The sequence below is a fragment of the Vulpes vulpes genome, chromosome 4 (genome assembly GCF_048418805.1).
Source record: "Vulpes vulpes isolate BD-2025 chromosome 4, VulVul3, whole genome shotgun sequence".
Lineage (NCBI taxonomy): Eukaryota > Metazoa > Chordata > Mammalia > Carnivora > Canidae > Vulpes > Vulpes vulpes.
In genome coordinates, this window is record NC_132783.1 from 22,641,763 (window position 1) to 22,659,005 (window position 17,243).

At 46.5% G+C, this 17,243-nt stretch overlaps 1 protein-coding gene across 1 annotated transcript in view; it reads right to left on the reverse strand.

Moving 5' to 3' along the window:
- The window catches only part of LOC140598517 (adenylate cyclase type 1-like), a 36,008-nt gene extending 19,622 nt beyond the window's left edge, over positions 1-16,386 (reverse strand). The window contains exons 1-2 of the mRNA XM_072755340.1: positions 16,247-16,386; positions 2,701-2,777 (exon numbers count right to left, since the gene is read on the reverse strand). The gene's annotated coding sequence lies outside the window, so the exon portion shown is untranslated. The remainder of the gene's footprint in view (positions 1-2,700; positions 2,778-16,246) is intronic.
- Between the last annotated feature and the right edge of the window lie 857 nt (positions 16,387-17,243).

The following is a 17,243-nucleotide window of genomic DNA, read 5'->3' on the forward strand; positions in this document are numbered from 1 at the left end:
AGTGGTCAGCTCGTGCCACTTGTTCCTGAAGCCACGAGTCGGGGGCGGCGGGCAGCGTGGGTGTGGGAGGCCGCGGACAGGGTTCTGCAAGGTCAAGGTGCTTCATGTGCCCCGGGTGCAATCGTGGGCGCCTTTCCACCCCCATACGCTGACAGGTTCCCGTGCGGAACACACGTCTTTTCCGGGCCAACGCACGACCCGTCTAGCCTCTCTGTGCCCCCGCACGGCCTCGACTGCACGTTTGGCAGCAACGGGACCGGCGAGCTACGTGCCCCCCCCTGCAGCCCGGCACCCCACAGCCCCCATGCGGGCACCCCGCTCGGAGGCACAGAGTGGGAGGTCGGGACCCCACGGGCTGCCCTGCTCTGGGCCAGAGGCGGGACACGGGCCAGCGGGAGGCCAGCGGACCAGGGGTGAAACGGACAGCAGAACAGCAGGGCCCAGGTCACCGCCCTACACGCACCTCATCACTCCTTCCCTTCCCCCCCGCCACGATGATCCACCCTGGGAAACTGAGGCCCCCTGGCTGGTCAGCCCCGTGAGCGCTGGTGAAGCTGCCCGCGTGCAGGAGGAATCTGTGTCCAGCAGGCCGGTGGGGGCGCTCCTCTGCCTGGCGCTCTGCATGCACCTGGTCCGGGGCCTCCCCGCACCCCCACCTGCCGGCCGGCGCTCCCCTCCCTCCTGGCGTCGCCCACACCCTGTAGTCAGGCACAGCCCTGCCCGGTGGGCCGCAGGGCGCCCTCAGCGTGGGCCACGTAACCAGCCACCAGTGATGGGGGTGATGCCCGGAGGTCACCTGCTGACAGTTGGGACCAGGGGCGGGGGGGGAGTTCGCATGGGGAACTGTGGGGGGTGGGGGACAATCCGAGGCCGGGGCAGGGCATATCGGGGTCCAGATGAGCACCCCAAGACCCACAGGTTGGCAGGGCCACAGGGCAGTGGGGCAGGAGCCACAGGGCCGGCCAGGGAGTGCCCGGCGTAATCTGCTGCCTCTCTCATTCGGCCTCTGGGTCCCCACCAGGAGGCCGGCCTGTGGAGGAGGGTGCCCCGAAACCCTGCTCATCCGTGCCAGCCCCCTCCCCCCGTGAGGAAACACTGCCCACTCGGGCCCCCGGTGCACTCCTCCTCGTTGCTCCACGGCCAGGTCAGAGCAGCCATGCCCACTGCTGCCCCACCTGGCACCTGGCGCAGGCTGGGCCAGGCCACAGGAGCGGGATGTCCGCACCCCTCACGCACTAATGCTCTGGCCTCCCTTGCTGCAGCGCTCCCCCAGGGGGGCTCCAGCCAGGGGTCCCAGGGAGCGAGGCCCCGGCCCTGGCTGCTTCCAGACCACTGCCCCATTCACCACCTGCAGAGCAGTGGCACCTGGCCGCTCAACCACAGGGGTTCCTGGCAGGTGACTGGTCCTCGCTGCCCCCACCGTCATCGCCACCAACAGACACAGCTGCGCTCAGGACGTGCGGCCCTGGGCTGAAGGGACTGCTGCACACTCTACGGCCCTGAACTTCTGGCCTCTGCACACCTGCCCCACGCCCCTGGCCTCCTGTATCTGCCCCACGTCCCTGGCCTCCTGTACCTGCGCTCACCCCCCGCCTCCTGTACCTGCCCCATGCCCCTGGCCTCCTGTACCTGCCCTCACCCCCCGCCTCCTGTACCTGCCCCACACCCACGGCCTCCTGTACCTGCCCCATGCCCCTGGCCTCCTGTACCTGCCCCATGCCCCCAACCTACTGTACCTTCCCTATGCCCCTGGCCTCCTGTACCTGCCCCATGCCCCTGGCCTCCTGTACCTGCCCCACGCACCCAACCTCCTGTACCTGCCCCATGTCCCCGGCCTCCTATACCTGCCCCACACCCGTGGCCTCAGCACACTGGCTCCTCAGGACTGTCCCGCCCTCTGCTTTCCAAAGCCCACACTGCTCTGGACACAGGGCCCTGTCAGGGCCTCCAGGCTACAGGTGTCCCGCCCTGGAAGCCCCAATCCGTATTCTCTCCTCCTCCCACCTACCCCCTTCCCGCCACTCTCCTACTCTGGGAGGAAAATGCAGTCCACGTGATGGGCCCTGCTCAGTCTACACCAGGGCTCTGGGTGCACCTCGTGTGGCTGGAGAGTCCTGCATTTGCCCCTCCTCCCTCGGGGCCCGCACCTGCCACCCAGGCCACAGGACTCCCTCTGCCCTCCGGGCGGGACACGTGGACCCGGCTGCATCCCCCTCGGCAGCTAACACACCGACCTGTGGTTCTTCCTCTCGTCTGAGGACAACACGCTTCTCCGGGCCCCTGCTGCCCCTGCCAGTTCTGCACCATCTGCCCGCAGCAAGCCAGGAAAGGCCCCCGCCCCCTAGGCCCCCCCAGCCCACCCGCCCTCACGGCGGCCCAGGCTCTGCCCAGGTCAGGTCCCAGCACCCAGCACCCCTCACTGCCCCTTGGGCCCATGCACATGCCTGGGGCCTCTCCACCGACAGCACCCGTCCCCCTGCCCTGTGCCTCTGCACTCCACGTGGGACCCGACGCCTGGGCCAAGGAGCCACACCTCCAGTCTGGCCCCATCCCAGCCTGCTGCGCCCTTAACTCCAAAACCCAAGAACCCACCAAAAGGGAGAATCCTGGACCGACGTCCCTGATGAACATGGAAGCACACCTTCTCCACAAGATACGACCCAACAGGAGGCAACGGGACATTATTAAGAAGTTACTCACCATGACCCAGTGGGGTTTATCCCCGGGCTGCAAGGCTGCTTCAGCACTCGGCGAGCACTCGATGGGCTTCATCAGATCTGCCAGAGAGAAAACAAGAACCAGATGATCCTCTCAAGAGACAAATGCAGAGGAAGCATTTGACAAAATACTGCATCCATGCCAGATCCAAACGCTTCAGAGTACGGGCACACAGGGAACGTTCATCAGCCTCTTGAAAGCCATCCCCGAGAAGTCTGTGGCAAATTATCATCCTTAATGTGGAAACACTGGGAGCCTTTCTTCGAAGATCAGGAACGAGAGACAGGGATGTCCACTCTCACCACATCTATACAACATACTAAAAGATATCTTGGCCTCAGCAATCAAGCGACAGAAAGAAATAAAAGGCATTCAAATTGGCAATGAATGAGTCAAACTCTCCCTCTTCACCGATGACATGGTACTGTACCTGCAAAACCCAAGAGACTCCACCCCAAGATTGTAAAACTCATACAGCAAATTCGGCAGCGTGGCCGGATCCCAAATCAATGCCGAGCAATCATTCAACTCTTTATACGGCAACGATGAGACTGAAGAAAGAGAAATTAATGAGTCCATCCCAGTGACAACTGCACCCAAAAGCATGAGATACGTAGGATTACACCTGACCAAAGACGTAAAGGATCTCTACCCAAAAAACCACGGAACACATCTGAAAGAAATTGAGGAGGACACTAAGAGATGGAAAACTATTCCATGCTCCTGGATTCGAAGAATTCATATATTGGGAAAATGTCAACGTGACCCAGGGCAACCTACACATTGAACTCAATCCCTATCATCAAAAATACCAAAGGCTCCCTTCAGAGAGTTGCAACAAATCATCTGAAGATTAGTGTGGAATTAGAAAAGACCCCGAATGGCCAGGGCAGTATTAGAAAAGAAAACCACAGCTGGCGGCATCACAATGCCGGACTTCAGGTTGTGCTACAAAGCTGTGCTCATCAAGACAGTGTGCTACTAGCACAAAAACAGACACACGGACCAATGGGACAGAATAGAGTAATCCAGAAGTGGACCCTCAACTCTACAGTCAAGACCATATATTCAACCAAGCAGGAAAAACCATCCACTGGAAAAAAGACAGTCTCTTCACTAAAGGCTGCTGGGAACGTGGGATGGGACAGCCACATGCAAAAGAATGGTACTGAAGCATTCTCTCACACCATACACAAAGATAAAACTCAACATGGATGAAGGATGTAAATGTGAGACAAATTCCATTAAAACCCTCCAGGAGAACACAGCCAACAACAACACCCTTCTTGAACTGGGCCACAGCAACTTCGGGCAAATTACATCAGCCACCGAGGCCAGAGAAACAAGAGCGAAGATGGATCGCTGGGACTTCATCAAGATGAGCAGCTTCCGCACAGCAAAAGAAACACTCAGCAAAACTCAAAGACAACGTCCAGACTGGGAGAAGATACGTGCACATGACCTGTCACATAAAAGGCCTGCATCCAAGATCTCTGAAGAACTTCTGCAACTCCACAGCAAAGAGACCAACCATCCAATCCAGAAATGGGCACAAGACAGGAAGAGAAAAGTCACACAGGAAGACATAGACGTACATGGCCAAAAGCACACGAGACCATTATCCGCATCACTGGCCGCCAGTGAAATACAGATCAAAACCACTATGAGATCCCACCTGACACTAGTGAGAATACTAAGAAGATAGGAAACACCAAATGTTTGGAGGCTGTGGAGAAAGGGGAACATTTTCAAAATGCAAAAATTTCAGAAGTAGCCGTACTCACCTGTAAGGGACCAAGGAGGGGGGGGCGGGCTCCCAGCCAGGCTAGGGAGCTTAGGGGGGGACCTGAGAGCGGGGAGGGGGGCAGGGGCGAGGTGTGGGAGGGGGGCGGAGGAAGAGCCAAGGGCCTTGGTGGAGCTCCTGGGGCCCCGCATCCCAGGCCCTAAAGCCACTGCCCCAAGGCCCTGCCCTGAAAGTGGACGGTGCCTGCATCCTAACCCCTCTGAGCGAGTGGATGGGTTCGGGGGCACCTCCCCGAGCCCGGGGGAGGGGCCCCGCACCCTCCCTGAGCCGCCCATGTGAGACCCGGCCTGACCCATAGGAGGCCCCACCGCCACCCCCTCCGCCAACAGGTCCCACCACTCCTCCCCCGCACAGCCCTCTGCCCGGCACCCTGGCGGCCCAAAGGGTATCGGCCCAGCTCGCCACGGGGCCGCCTGCATGCGGCCCCCGAGGCCCACTGTCCCCTCCCGACCCCTCCCTGGCACCCGCCGCGCCACCAGGGAGGGCCCGATACCTCTCGCACAGCCACCCCGGGGCCCCTCACGCCTCCCGGGGCCCACGCTGACCTGCGCACCGGGGGCCGAGGCCTGCAGAGCTGCTGCTGGGAGCCCGGGGCGCGGGGAACCGCGGGCCTGGACCGGTGGCGCGGCCGTGCAACCTCCTGCCAAGGCCAGGTCCGCATCTGGGCACAGCTTCTCCTGTGGCCACGCCCTGGCCCCCTTCAGGTCACTCTCGGGTCAGGCACGGGGCAAGCTCCTGGCCAGGCCTGGCCATGCCCCCCCACAAGGCCCGCCGCAGAGCCTCTGTACAGCGACCCCCTCCACGGAGCCTACAGGGGACCCGAGACCGCCTCTGCCTCCACCCGCTAGTCTAGTTGGGGCGCCAGGGTCCGAGGCTAAGAATGCATTTAACCAAGGAGGTAAAAGACCTATACTCTGAAAACAATAAAACACTGAAGAAGGAAACTGAAAACGAAACAAATGGAAAGATATGCCCTGCTTATGGATCAGAGAAATTAATATATTTAAAATGTCCTTACTACCCAAAGCAATCTACAGATCTAACACAATCCAAATCAAAATACAAATAGTACTCTTCACAGAAGGCAAACAAATACTGCTAAAATTTATATGGGACCACAGGAGATCCCAAATAGCCAATGTAATTTTTTTTCCTGGTTTGGAAGATGCATTTTTTAATTTTTTATTTAAATTAAATTAATTGGAAGAGGCAAGATGGCAAAAGGGGAGGGATCCTCCTTTCATCTCGTCCCCTTATTTAGCTAGATAACTCTCAAATCATCCTGAAAACTATGAATTCAACCTGAGATATAAGGAAAGAATGGCTGGAACAATACAAATAGAAAAGTGAGGGGATCCCTGGGTGGCTCAGTGGTTTGGCGCCTGCCTCTGGCCCAGGGCAGGATCCTGGAGTCCCAGGATCCAGTCCCACATTGGGCTCCCGTCATGGAGCTTGCTTCTCCCTCTGCCTGTGTCTCTGCCTCGCTCTCTCTCTCTCATAAATAAATAAATCTTAAAAAAAAATAGAAAAGTGACCATTTTTTGCAAGGAAGGAGTGTGGGGAGAAGAGAAATGGAGGGGCCATACTGGAAGATAAATGGTGTGGGGGTGTGGAGGAGCCTCTGTAAGCTGGTACTGGAAAGTGATGTGGCCCTGGAGCTCAAAATTGGGACCTTTAGAAATCTGCTCCTGTGAGAGACTTCCCTGCCTGAAAGATACTCAGGGGTGAAGTGGGGGCAGAATTAAAGGTGGGACAGTGGGGATCAATATCCCTGGAAGTGCAGAAAGAACAGGAGTGTCTCAGCTGAAGGAATTCCAAGCATTGCTGCAGGGAAATGGCTTTAAATAACTGAGCCAGGGAGGGGACCCTCAGCTTGTTTTGCCCTAAACAATGAACCAAGGCTGGCTTGGGTGACTGCTCTGGGTGTTGGGCCCCTGAAAAGGATGGGAATGCAGCAACCCTCTGTCTTCTTTCAGGAAAGGCAGAGCGGGTGCACACTCAACCAGATGAACACTCTGTGAACACTCCTGCAATGGACAGAAACAGGGTGACCCTCTCCTTCCTGTATGAGGGGGCGTGCAGTTCCATGCCCTAGTGGGGGAAGCTCTCCCTGCCAGAGCCCTGCAAATCACACAAATCAGTGTCCCTCCATCTTCCCCCTGGAGGATGTGAGTGGGTGGGCACCATAGCAGTCTGTAGAGTTTGACACACACCACGATCTTTCAGCTCTGGGGTTGGAGATGGGGGCCAGTCATTTTTATTTCCACCCTCTTAAGTGCTGTGGAAAGCCTTCAGGGAACAAAAGCCACAAACAGCAAACAGCTTAAACTGAGCCCAGGCCCCTGGCAAGGGGCGGGCAACTCTGCCCAGGCACAGACACCTGAGAACCAGCACAGCAGACCTCCCAGACCCCAGAATACTGGCTGGAAGAACACGGGAACAGCAAGTTTACTGACCAACCAGGACTGGAAAACTCCAGTGGGAGGGTAAAATAATATATATAAAGAACTCAAGGTTTTTTCTTATGGTTTGTTCGTCTTTCAGTTCAAATTTTTCCTGTGTTTTTTTTTTCCCATTTCAACTAGTTTTTTTAATCCACTTTTTCTTTTTAAATCTTTTTTTAACTTTCATATTTTACAATTACATGTTACAGATATGTTTTTCATTTTTGGCTTCCTTTGACTCTATTCAATTTCGTTTTTATAAAATATATGTAATATATATAATAAATATATTTTTATAATATATATATATATTTGTTTTCTTTATAACTTTAGAATTTAGGATCTTCTAACATATAGACCAAAATACACTCAGGACTAAGTGGATCATCCTGTTTTGTCCGCTCTGAGGTTATATTCTCTCCTCCCCTTTTTTCTTTTCTTTTCTTTTCTTTTTTTTTTTTTTTTGGTGTGTGTGTGTGTGTGTGTGTGTGTGTGTGTGTGTTTCTTTGTGTTTTGTTTCTTTCCTGGTTCCTAACCTCTTCAGATTCTTCTAGTGTGTATTTTGCTTGGGTCGTTGTTGAAAATTTTAGTTCTGTTGACTCATACAGCCATTCTTCACTGGAAAAATGACTAGAAGGAGGAAATCACAACAAAAGAAATAACAGGAGAGAATATTCTCTGCCACAGATCTAATGGATATGAATTTAAGAAAATGTCAGATGGAATTCAGGATAACAATTATAAAGTGACTAGCTGGACTTCAAAAAAGCATAAAAGACTCTAAAGATTCTCTTACTGCAGAAATGAGATCTAATCAGGCCAAAATTTAAAATACTCTGAGATGCAGTCTAAACTGGATGCTCTAACAGCTAGAGTAAATAAGGCAGAAGAGAGAAAAAGCGACATAGAAGACAAGTTGATGGAAGAAAGGAAGCTGAGGAAAAGAGAGAAAAACAACTAATAGCCCATGAAAAGAGGTTCCTCATGGGCATAAATAATACTATTTAAAAAAACAAAAATCTGAATTACTGGAATTCCTGAAGGCACAGAGCGCGGGAATGAGGGGGAGGCAGGGGATATATTTGAGACAAACATAACTGAGAACTTTCCTAATCTGGGGAAGGAAACAGGCATTCACATCCAAAAGGTAGGGAGGACCCCTCCTAAAATCAATAAAAATAGATCAATACCCTGACATAGAATAATGAAGCTTGAAAATTTCAGAGATAAAGGGAAAATCCTGAAAGCAGGTCCAGAAAGAGATTCCCAACATACAGAGGGAGAAATATCAGACTGACAACAGACTTCTCCACAGAGACCTGGCAGGCCAGAACGGGCTGGCATGATATATTCAGTATACTAAATGAGAAAAACATGCAGCCAAGAATACTGAATCCAGCAAGGTTGTCATTCAGAATGGATAGAGAGGTGAAGAGCTTCCAAGACAGATAGAAACTGAAAGAATATGTGACCACAAAGCCAGCCCTGAAAGTAATATTAAGGGGGATTCTGTAAGCAAAGAGATACCAAGAGTAACACAGACCACAAAGAAATGGAGATAATCCGCAGAAACAGGGATTGTACAGGTAATACAATGGCACTAAATTCATATCTTTCAATAGTTACTCTAAACATGAATGGGCTACATGCTCCAGTTAAAAGATACAGGGTATCCAGATTAGATTAAAAAAAAAAGCAAGACCATCCATAAGCTCTTTAAGAGAGACTCATTTTACACCTAAATCTATCTGTAGACTGAAAATGAGGGGGTGAAGAAACATGTATCATGCAAATGGATCTCAAAAGAAAGCTGGGGTATCAATCATCATATCAGATAAATTAGATTTTATTTATTTATTTTTAAGATTTATCTATTTATTTACTCAGAGAGAGAGAGAGAGAGAGAGGCAGAGACACAGACAGAGGGAGAAGCAGGCGCCACGCAGGAAGCCTGACGTGGGACTCCATCCCAGGTCTCCAGGATCACACCCCAGGCTGCAGGCAGCGCTAAACCACTGCACCGCCGGGGCTCCCAATAAATTAGATTTTAAACCAAAGACTGTACGAAGAGATGAAAAGGAGCACTATATCATACTTACAGGGTCTATACAACAAGAAGATCTAACAATTGTAAATATTTATGCTCCAAATTTGGAAGCAGCCAATTATATTAACCAATTAATAACCAAAGTAAAGAAACACATGTAAGAAACATCAATGTCCTTTATCTTAAGTACTACAGCAAACACTAGTGATTTGGTTTTTGACACAGACAAGATACATTTATCTCCACTACAATAAGCAGGAAGATGCAAGGCTCATATACTAGCATAGGAACTAGGACCCTGAATATATGACTTCCTACCCATGTCTAGAAAATAAAGCCATAGCTACATAACATCTTGAGGTCCTGCAGGAAAATGAAAGCTGCAGAGATTATTAATAATCTTGGGTTTCTAAGAGGAAATGTAATAAGCTCATTTTTCCTTAATAGTTCTTCATCTAAACCATCAGAGACTCCTATTAACAAGCCAAATCCTCTGATCTGTCGCTGAGGAAAAATAACGTGTTTTTTTTTTTTTTTTTGAAAAATAATGTTTAAGAATTTTGCTACTCAAGCAATAGGGAAGATTATAAAGAAGAAACAAAAAGCACCTGAAACCTATAATTGTTAATATTTTGGTGACTATCCTTGCCCAAATATCCCCATTTATTCATTCATTCAGCAAATGGTTTTTGAGTGCCTACTGTGTGCCATGGGACACAAAGCCTATGTCCTCAAGATGTTTATATTCTAGTCATATGCCAGGTAGTAATAGATGCTAAAAGAAAAGTAAAGAAGGTTATTAGTATCAGAGATGTTATTTTGGGTAGCGTTGTCAGGAAAATCCTTTTTAAAGAAGTGACATTTAAGCAGAAGTATGGAGGACAAGGCAGGAAGATGGAGATGGCAAAGGGGATTGCAAAAGCACGAAAGTTGTGAGGTGACATGGCATTCAGCACATCCGAGGAATAGTGAAGACAAGTGTAGCTGGAGTGTCCTGAGGGAAGGGAGAGAATGACCTGAGGTTAGAGAAGCTACAGGGGCCACATTCTACTCTGAGTGAGATGGAAAGTACTATCATGAACTACCATGTACTATCATGTACTCAGAGAGTACTATCATGCAGTACTCATGAGAGAAGGATCTGATTTAGCTTTTCAAATAATCACTCTGACTGTGTGCAGAGTGCTGCATGAAGGCAAGCATGGAAGAGGGAAATGAGAAAGAAGATTCTAAAGGGAATCCAGGAGAAGAGCTGATGTTTGGACTTGGGTGGGAGCGGTGGAAGTTGTATATACACAGACCTATACATAGACATATATGTCAATTATTTTTCGTGAATGGGACCATGTATATGCTGAATGTGTTCTTTAAACTTTTCTTGTGTACTCCTTTTTCTTTTATTTTCCCGCTCCCTAGTCCTGCGTCCCACGCTCCACACTCCTCCCTTCCAGTAACCAATGTAAGAAGCCAGCCATTTATGAAACCTTTCACATTTCCCTCCATTTCAAAAATCATCCATGGAGGACTGTTGTTTAATGTCTTGCTTTATGAAAACTGAACTATATTATCTTATTTTACTGTGTGAATTGCTAATACCTTTGCTTACTTTTCTATTTGGTTAGTTGTCTTTTTCTTACTTGGTAGGCACATTATAAGTATTGACTCTTTTTTGTGTTTTGTTTTCCTTTATCATGTGAATTCCATAACCCTGGCCTTCAAACTCCTATGTGATCACCTCCTCCCTAGAATGACCTAGAACCCTACATGGTAGAGGCTTCCTGGGGCTACTGATCTCTGGTTAGTCTCACGGTCCCTTCTTTGTCTTCTCAGCATTCCCATCACTGAGTAAACGAATTCCCTGCTTTAAATTTCCTATATTTTCTTGGTTCAGCCCTGATACTCTTCAATAGTATTTATCCTTGTGTCTCGATCAGAGGAGAAGCTGAAATATTTTTTTAAGCAATGATTATCATGGACGGCCTCCCACACGTCAGCAAATTAGTGGGAACTGTTCATTCTTACTTATTCAACACCCCATGCATCATAATCAACCAAACCATGTTGACTAGTATCACTCAATCACCACCTCCAAAAATACAGTGTCAAGTTTACCCATCACCACAATGCTGCTACCATCCTCTTAGGGGCCAAAAGGCAGACCACCCCAGGATGGATAGCTTCTTTGAGTTCAAATGCAATCAAAACGTAGAAGATTCAGGAAAAGTTCATCTCCCCCACAACTGACTAAAAATACTTTAGATAGACACCCTGCTACAGGAAGAGAGCTATCATCAGAGCTAACTACAGTACACTACAAACTAGATACGGTAGAGAGGAAAGAATATAGCAGGGCCTGTTTGATCAAAGTCCTTTCTGTCCCATTGTTTCTGAGTGGTAAACAACAGTTTACCAAACATCAATCCACTTACGTCTTCCTGAGAATTGCATTCCTTCCCTTTGAAGTACCAGATCCCTATCTCTTTTTTCTTAGTTCAGAATGACATATATATACCTCCCTTGCCTGACTATCTTTGGTATTTCCGAATGTGTGGATTTTCCATATGTAGGAAATTAAATTTTATTTCCTTTTATTAATCTGTCTCATGTCAAGTTGATTTTAAGCCACCTAGAATAACCTACTAGGGAACAGAAAATTCTTGCTCCATAACACCTCATTAATAGATTCTGAGGATTCCAGATTTAGTTCAAAATTTCTCTGTCCTTCATTGCCATTCAGAAACATTTTTTCACCTAAGACTCTACTGAACGTATTGGTTATTAAGTTTTTTTTTCTCTTTTGACCTTCATGGTTTCTACCATCCAAACTCAACTGTCAACATTTATTAAGTCACTGAGCAAGTATCTAGTGAGAGTCCGATATCTGCCAAGCACTATGCAAAGCACAAGCCAGGTCCACCAAGAGATAGTACTTCACGGATCTCAGCAATTTGGCAATTATAATGCAATATGATAAAGGATATTTTGAGATGACTGATGTCTCAGTCATAAAGCAAAAATGGCAGAATTTTGAGATGACTCCCTAGATCCCCTACCCTTGGTATATACACACAGTATGATCCCCTCCCGCTTAAGTATGGGCAGAATTTGTGAATATGATGGGAAAGTCACTTCCATGATTATTTAATGTTACATAAGCTCCTATTGTAGCAGATTCCCTGCTGGCCCTGAAGTGCCACACTACCGTGTTGTAGAGGGCCACATGGTAAGGACTTGAGTTGAGAGTAGGTCCCAGCCTACAGCTATTAAAGAAATAGGAACCTCAGTTCTACAGCTGCAAGGAAACAAATTCTTCCAACAAGCTAAGGAAGCCTGGAAGCCTAATTTTCCCTGGTCAAGTCTCCAGATGAAGACACAGCTGGCCAACATCCTGATGTTAGCCTTAGTTACTGAGCAGAGTGTCCAGGATACCTAAGGCACAGAAACTGTGAGAAAATAAATTTTGTTGTTTTAAGCTACTACATTTGTGGTGATTTGTTACAAAGCACTACATGAAGAAAACAAACTTCACAGGGGTAAGAGGAGGACATTAGTAGTACACACAGGAAAAGACCTAACCCAGTCTATGGTCAGGGATGGCTTTTTCAGAAAGACCTAAAACTGAGACCTGAATACTGCAGGAGTTAGTTTAAGCAAACAGGAGGGGAATGGGGAGGGGAGGGATAGAGAGGTATTCCAGATAGAGAATCCAGGAAGTGTGGTGGGGTAGAGGGAGGGGGAGACAGAGGGAAAGAGGGAGAAAGAGAAACACAGACCATAAACTCTTCTTTGAACCTCTGATAGTTTGCTAATTACCTTGAATCTAAACCATACTTAAACCACATTCTTTAGGACTCTTCACACTAGGTTTTTACCCTGCCCAACCACTCCCATCCCATTCTATGCTTTAGCCAAAAACCTTCATTGGTGCTAGGAAAGATCTGTGCGTTTATTTTGCAACTCCTATCCCAGAAACTGCCATATTAAATATCCTAGGTGCAGAGAACAGCTTCTTTGACTCAACAACAGGTCTGCCTCATGTGTTTCACATAACAAGGGCTTTATCACCTCCAGGATGCTATCATATAGTACTTCCTTAGTCTCTACCCAAGACCCCATGCCTCACTCCCAACAGCAGTGCACTTTGTAATACCCGTGTGCACCTCTGTTCACAGTATCCCTGGCTACATAGTCTCTTCTTCGACTTTTCCAAGGTTAGGGCCATGTCCGGTTGATGCTTTGTCCTGTTTTCACTTGTTTTCATATCGTAACTGCTGCCTGGCTGCTTCACTTTCATGTGAGAAAGCCTTCATGACATCTGAGCTATTCAAAGAAGAATGAAAGCTCTCACCCAGAGGCCCCAGACCCTCTTCAGATCTTCCTTTTTCATGGGGTATTTTTATGGTTTGGAGATATGGACAATGGGTGAGGAATTCATTTGTTTTGTTATCAGTCAAGTGTAAGTATAGCTAAGTTTTCCTGAGTGTGTGTTACATGCCCAGCATTGTGTAAAATAGTTTCCATGGATTACCTTGTCCCGTGCTCACAGCAGACCTACAGATATGTGTAGTAATATTTTCCTCACTATAGACACAGGGTAACTAAAGCCTGGTAGGCAGCAAAGCAGGGATGCCAGCCTCTGCACACTGTTTGTCTAGAGCCCAGGGTTTCAACCACTATTCCATGATGTTTCTTCAGTCTCAACCTGATCATTACCCCCTCCCGGAGGTCTGCCATGATCACAGAGGCAACCAAATAATGTTGGGACTAGGAAGCTGTCCCCTCCCCAGAGGGTTATATATTCTGCAACAGAGCTGGGACCTGAATTGAGACTGCTTGGATTTTTCCACAGTTCTGCCATTTATCAACTTTGTGATCTTAATTCCTTAGCCTCAGTTACTTCATCTGTAAAATGGAGTCCATAATAACCATCTCACAAGGTAGCCATAAGAATTCAATAAGATGATGCACATAAAGTGTTTATTCCCAGAACTGGCAGTTTGTAAGCACTCAGGAAAAATGTGATTACTATTATTCTGGTCCTCAAGGGAAGTAAAGCAGATACAAATACTTCAGTTAATGCACTTCCTACTGGTTGAAAAAGCAAAATCCCTCGAATCAGGCATTTCTTTCTTTCTTTTTTTAAATTGATTTATTCATGAGAGACAGAGAGGAAGACAGAGGCAGAGACACAGGCAGAGGCAGAAGCAGGCTCCACACAGGAAGCCCGACGCAGGACTCGATCCCAGGTCTCCAGGATCACACCCTGGGCTGAAGGTAGATGCTCAATCGCTGAGCCACCCAGGGATCCCCCTAAGCACATATGGTGAAAATTGAAATGTTCCTTTGAAACACTATCTTAACATTATTTAAATTATTAATAATAGCCAGAGGGAAGGCAGACTATAAGTGAGTATCATTATGTTTCTGATTTTGAATGGTGAACATTAAATTACATTGTTGTAAACTGAAATATTTCAGTTGATTCCCAAATTCCCAATAACTTTTCAATAAGGTAAAGAGGATGGTGTTCGAGAGAGAGGCTCAAAAAGCAGCTGCAAACCTAATATATCAGAGAGGAACAGTATATTCAGGACAGGAGGTGGGACTGGATCTTTCCAGTCCCACTATTTTCACTATAGCTAATGAAAGGTAAACCCCAAAATTTTCAGAGCTCTAGGACTTTTTAGATAAACACTGGAAATGGTGAGTATGATTCATGTCCAAGATTGATTTACTGAAAAATACAGATGTGGAGACAAAATTTCAGCATTTTAATCTTTGCTAAATATGGTCTCCTTGAAATACAGTGGGGAAGGTCTCAACTGCAAGCCAAGAGATATGGGCTCCAGTGCTGGCTCCTCCTTTACTAGCTGTGTGGCCTTGGCAAGCTGCACCATCTCACTAGGCTTAGCAACCTTATCTTTAAAAAAGAGAAGATGAGGAGCCCTGACTGCAGGACCTCACACACTCCCTCTAGCTTGAATATTCAATGGAATAAAGGACTTAGTATCTTTATTTATTTTTGGTGTTTCTTATTTTTAAAGTGGATGATCACCTTTGAAAGCATACATCTTAAATAAAATATGGATTTGAGACACCTTAGACAGGCATCTTCATGACCACTGGCTGGAAGAAAATAGATTGCAACCAGCAGCTGGAGTCAATACAAAATTAAATGATACAGCAAGAGTATTCAAATATTTTCCTAGGCATAGAAGGCATAGAAATAGACCTTTCAGAATTATCATTTTTAAAATCATAACTATTTCAAAAGGTGCACGGTTAGTAACCATGTAAAAAAATAAGGTATAGCATGTTATAAATAAAACATATCTTACATGGAAACCTCAATGATAGAAAGTAAAGGCTACTTATGAATTATTTTCAGACATTCAAGTTAAATTATAATTGAGAACAGCCCAAATTTTCAATTAACTTATGTTTCAAAATAGTATACAATTTTTAAAATAGGCTTCAATATAGTCATACTTCTGTAATTCCTCTGGATATTCTTGCTTCAGAAAGCTGTGCAAGTCCAGAGAAACAGATTACCCCTTCATACCCCAGTTTCACGCATGAAATGTGAATATTAACAGCAGTGCCGTACACAGTCCCTCAAACCTTCACAGAAGAGTAATATGTTCCACTAAGCTAGACTGGAAGCCGGCATTGGAAGTACTTGTCAATGGTCTAGTGGAAAGTCATTTCAAAACTGGTGAAATAGCATTTCCCTTGGTAACTCAGGGGAATTTTACTGGTATCCTGCAAAATCTCTGACTCTTGGTTTATGAATCAAATTTTTATTTTCTGTTGCTGTTGACAGTGTTATGTCTTTTGTTTTACTTTTGTTTTGGTCTTCCTTCTCCCAGAAACTATGATTTATGAGCAGATGTGTTAGTTTGCAGGCATATCTTGAAGCTATAACTTTCTTACCACTTTCTTTCTGTCAGAAGATGATCTAATCCATGAGTCAATCTGTATTACAAACACCTAATCTTATGCTGGTCCTGATGAAATCAAACACTTCGGAAATATGTCTCAAGTCCTTAGATCTGTCCTCTCTGCATTCCTCAAGATACACAAACTAAATTGCCAAACTTCTACCAAGAGAGTTGGTAATCAAGAGAAGAAAGGTAGGTAGTCATCAAGTGAGAGGGTAAGCAAATCAAAGAGATTCTACACAAGGAGAACACACAGACACAAGCACATGCATATGTACACCTGGATACTTACCTATGTTTTCACCAAATGCCACATTTAGGAAATATCAGGAAATTATATATAGGTTATATCCATGGTACATATGGGATTACTATTCTGCAGTTACCCTCAGTAAATGGTAATTGTGTGTCTTCTAGGTGGTCTTGACAAAACTGATCTCTGAATGGAAGGAGCTGTCTTCCAACATGGGTGATCTGCTGCTTTGGAGCTTTTACTTTGATTGCTCTGGGAAGTTTAATAGTCATTTAGTCAACCCTCAAGTACTCACTGAGCAAGCTCTAACTAAATACATTGTGATTTGAGTGCTGAGATTCGTGAGATATTGCTCCAGGGAAATTGATGTTTTGAGTGTTTCTAGGGCAACATTTCATCTCTCCCAGCAACAAGTCTGTTGATAATAAAGGGATGGGAATATTGAAACCCTTTTAAATTAAAGAAACACCATATTTGAAGATTAAAGTCAATGGAGAGATGCAATCAAACATACACTAACGATACAAAGAAATACACTGTTTAAGTAATGACATAGTTACTCAGAACAAAAATTGAGAGAAATTCACTTGATTAAATGTTTGGGTAATTTTGGTTTGGTTTTGCCCATTACTTTCTGAGGTTTTTCAATAGAGTTTCATTATTGATCTGCCTATAGCTACCTAGGCTAGCTCTGTTGCTAGCTCTGATAGCATCAGAGAGGAGTCTGGGGGCAGAGCTGTAAATTATTTAAGCAAATCCATAGAACAAAGGCAACTATTTCTTTGCCTTTCTTTTTTCTGTTTCCTATCATTCCACCATTCTTCTTAGAATTACCTTTGCTCTCTATTATTTAATCTCCATTATTGGTAAGCCTAGAAAAGAGACATTCTTCTTTATTTTTTAAAATATTTTTTTCTTTATTTATGATAGTTACACACACACACACACAGAGAGAGAGAGAGAGAGAGAGAGAGAGAGTCAGAGACACAGACAGAGGGAGAAGCAGGCTCCATGCACCGGGAACCAGGCGTGGGAT